This window comes from Triticum aestivum, chromosome 4A (assembly GCF_018294505.1).
Source record: "Triticum aestivum cultivar Chinese Spring chromosome 4A, IWGSC CS RefSeq v2.1, whole genome shotgun sequence".
In the NCBI taxonomy this organism is placed as follows: Eukaryota; Viridiplantae; Streptophyta; class Magnoliopsida; order Poales; family Poaceae; genus Triticum; species Triticum aestivum.
In genome coordinates, this window is record NC_057803.1 from 648,828,457 (window position 1) to 648,832,888 (window position 4,432).

The following is a 4,432-nucleotide window of genomic DNA, read 5'->3' on the forward strand; positions in this document are numbered from 1 at the left end:
GCGGCGGCGCTAGATGGGCTCGCGCGGGCCCGAACCGGGTCCCGCGGGCCGGCGATGGAGGAGAGAAAGAGAAAGGCGCGGGCGATGACGTGGCGGAGCGGGGTTGGCTGGGCGCGGCGGCGGCGGACATGTCCTGCTGTCGCGGACGCGTCCGGTGGCGGCGGAGGGCGATTTTAGGGTTTCGTTTGCGATTTGATCCGCGAATTTCGGGGGAGGGGCTAGTTTTATAGGTAGAGGGAGCTAGGAGAGTCCAAATGAGGAGCGGTTTTCGGCCACGCGATCGTGATCGAACGACCAAGAGCATGGAAGGGAGTTAGATGGGTTTTGGGCCACTTTGGAAGGGGTGTTGGGCTGCAAGGAGAAGGAGGCTTTAGCGGTTACCCGGTTAACCGTGGGAGTATCAAACGAACTCCAAATGGCACGAAACATGACAGGCGGTCTACCGGTGGTATACCAAGGCCGCTTGGCAAGACTCGGTCCATTCCGAGAACGTTTAACACCCACTCACAAAGAGAGAGAAGAGGGGGACACCAGAGGACATAGGAGCGCCGGATCGCAAAACGGACAACGGGGAAAAGGCTCGGATGCATGAGACGAACACGTATGCAAAATGAAATGCACATGATGACATGATGAAATGCAACACGCAAGAAAATGACATGGCAACAACGGCGAATAACTGGCAGACACCTGGCGCAACGAATCCGGGGCGTTATATCGGTGTAGAATGTGTAGCCGTTGATATCGTACGCCTCATATGTCATCAGGTTGTGCTCGGCGCCCTGTGACAAGGCGAATATGAGTTGTCCTTCCGCAGAAGAATCCTCATGTAAAGGGTACGACAGAAGCTTCTGCTTGAACCAACGCGTGAAACATGAGTTGTGCTCTTTGATTATATCTCCGTCCGTTCTCTGTTGGCCTCGGTCATTGTACGTCTTCTCAATAAAGGTTTTGTTCTCTACCACCCAAGGATCGACCATGTCTATGTGTTGTAGCGCGACTAGTTTGCTCTTTCAAAGTCGGCGAGTCGACCCTCGAAGTCGACATGCATTTCGCGGCGACCCTCACGGTGACCCCATCCAGCGAGCCTGCCTAGGTGCCTGTTGACGGGCAGACCAACGGGGTTCTCGATGCCTAGATAATTCGTGCAGTAGGAGATGCACTCTTCGGTCAGATAGCCCCTGGCTATACTTCCCTCTGGACGTGACATGTTGCGAACGTATCCTTTGATGACACCATTCATCCTTTCGAACGGCATCATGCTGTGCAGGAATGTCGGCCCGAGTTGGATGATATCCTCCACGATATGGACCAGAAGATGCACCATAACGTTGAAGAATGCGGGCGGGAAGTACATCTCAAGCTCGCATAGTATCACCACGATCTCTTCCTGTAGCCTTCTGAGTTGCCTCACGCCAATCGACTTCCAAGAGATGATGTCGAAAAAGTTGCATAGGCCAAATAGCGTTTCACGGACGTGCGCGTCCATGATCCCATGGATTGCAACTGGAAGTATCTGCGTCATCAGCACGTGACAATCGTGAGACTTCATCCCGCTGAACTTCTGCTTCGCTGGGTCTAGGTATCTGCTTATCTTCCCCGCGTAACCGTAAGGAAGTTTTACTCCTAGGAGGGAGGTGAAAAACTGCTCGATCTCCTCCTGACTTAGAGTGAAGCACGCGGGAGGGTAGTCATTTCCTGTCTTCTTGGCCTTTTTGCCTTTGTGACGACTTTCTGTGTCCTGCTTCACCTCATCATCATCATCATCATCATCATCATCATCATCATTAGCGTGAAGCTCCTGCCTGATGCCCATTGATTTCAAGTCTGCCCTTGCTTTCGGCCCATCTTTGGTCCTCTCTGGCATGTTGAGCAGGGTACCAAGCAGACTCTCGCACACGTTCTTCGTGATATGCATGACATCAAGGCTGTGAGGCACACGGTGGATCTTCCAGTACGGCAAGTCCTAGAAAACAGACCTCGTTTTCCATACCTTCAGCAGTGGCTCTGGCGCCTTTCGCTTTTTTCCCGGCTCTAGCGCCTTTTTCTTCTTTCCCGGCAGTGGGCAGTCTTTCCAATTTTTCAACAGCTCGTCTATTTTCTCGCCGCTCCTCGTACACGGGCGTTTTCGGGGTTCGGTTTCACCATCGAACAGATCCTTGCGTTTCCTCCACGGGTCATCGTCGCGAAGCCACCTTCGATGTCCCATGAACACGGTTTTCGAAGACCCGGGATCTCTATCTAGCTGGTGATACGTTGTGTCATCCATGCATCTTACGCATCCAGAAAATCCGTGGACTACCTGCCCCGCGAGATATCCGTAACTGAGATAGTCGTGCACCGTCATGAGCAGTGCGGCTCTCATAGGGAAATATTCTTTCTCTGCGGCGTCCCACGTATTGGCTGGCATTTTCCACAGCGTGTCTAGCTCCTCCTTCAGCAGCCCCAGATACAGATTGATGTCGTTCCCTGGTTGTTTTGGCCCTTCAATTAGCATACTCATGTGAATGTACTTCCTCTTCATGCACAACCAGGGGGGAAGGTTGTACATCCACACAAACACAGGCCGGGTGCTATGTGTGCTTCTCTGGCTGCCAAACGGATTGACTCCAACGGTGCTCGCGCCCAGCACGATGTTCCTTGTATCCTTCCCAAATTTTGGGTATTCGAAGTTCAACGCTTGCCACTGGCTTGCATCCTTAGGGTGACTCAGCATCTTGTCTTTTTTATTTATCTCTGGATCATTTCCGTCATCTTCCCGCTTCTTATCCTCCCTATCCGCGTGCCAACGCAGGAGCTTTGCTACCTTAGGGTCCGCGAAATATCGCTGCAGACGAGGAGTGATCGGAAAATACCACACCGATTTTCGAGGAGCTTTCTTCCTCTTCTTGTATCGAGTGACGTCGCACACCGGACATATGGTAGACTCCGCGTGCTCGTCCTGATAAATGATGCAATTGTTCATGCACACATGGTATTTCACGTGCGGTAAATCCAAAGGACACACGATTTTCTTCGCCTCCTCGAAACTGGTCGGGCACTTGTTCCCCTTGGGAAGACGTTCGTGCCAGAATGACATGTTCTCGTCAAAGCATGCATCGGTCATTTTGTATTTTACCTTCATCTCCAGAGCCATGAGCGTTACTTTCAGGCGGGTATCCTCGGGCCTGCATCCTTCATACAATGGAGTAACCGCGTCTATCTCCAGTTGATCCAGCTTGGCTTTCTCTCGGGCGGCAGCTCTTGGGTTATCCGTCTGCTTGAGAAGCAGCTCTTGAATATGAGGGTCCTGCACCCAGCCTCCATCGTCGTCTGCTCCGGCATCTTCATCTTCATGATCATGCCCTTCGTCTTGATCTTCCTCATCGTCATGTACGACATCTTCTACATGATGACTGTGTACAGCATCACCGCCGTGATCATGTCCTGGAGATTCTTCGTCTTCTCGCCCGCCCTCGTCGCGGTGGTACTTGTCCTGTTGCCCTTCCTTATTTCTTGCCCGGCCCCCATGGACGACTTCATAGTCATCTTCATCACCTTGCCACTGATAGCCATCCATGAAACCACGCAAGAGCAGGTGGTCCCGCACCTGCCCGGAATCCGGGTCCGCAATAAGGCTCTTCAGCTTGCATCTTCGACACGGACATCTTATCTCCGTCTCGTTCTTTTGAAGCATCTCGGCCTTCGCTGAGCTGAAAAACCTATTCACGATGCCTTCGGTCATCGTGCGGACCATGGTTGCCTGCGGGGTAGAGCAAAACGATATTTTAGAACTAAGAAAAAATTTGGCATGACCTTCCATAAAAATAGGACCAAAAAGAATGCATAGTGCCAAAATTCTCGCCGAAACGGAAATGAATCAACATTCCGGCAAAATATTGGCAACTATCGCATTTCAAATACCGGTACTTGCAAACACAAACATATATGCAACACCACAAACACAAGCAACACCACAAACATACATAGATCTAGCTAGGCCACAAAAAGTGCATGTGCACGTTGTTGGAGCGAGCTAGGGAGAAAAAAAGTAGATCTACATCATGAAGATAGCTTTCCCCTTACATACCTATCAAAAAAAGGTAATTTCACTACTTAATTTTGATGAATCTATGATGGAAATGAGGTGAGGAGGAGGAGGCAGCCGAGACAAGCTTGAAGGAGGAGGTGGAGAGAATGAAGTGGCGAAAGTGAGTGGGTAGGTGGGTTGTCCAAAATATCTTGTTGGTCCCAGGTTACTAATGGCGCACCACCAGCAAATGCGCCATTAGTAACCCTGGTTACTAATGGCGCACCTGCGGTTGGTGCGCCATTAGTAGTTTTTGCAGAAAAGTAAAAAAATATATACTAATGGCGCACTGTGGAAAGTACACCATTAGTAGTTTAAACTAGTAATGGCGCACTTTGACACGGTGCGCCATTAGTAGTTTTG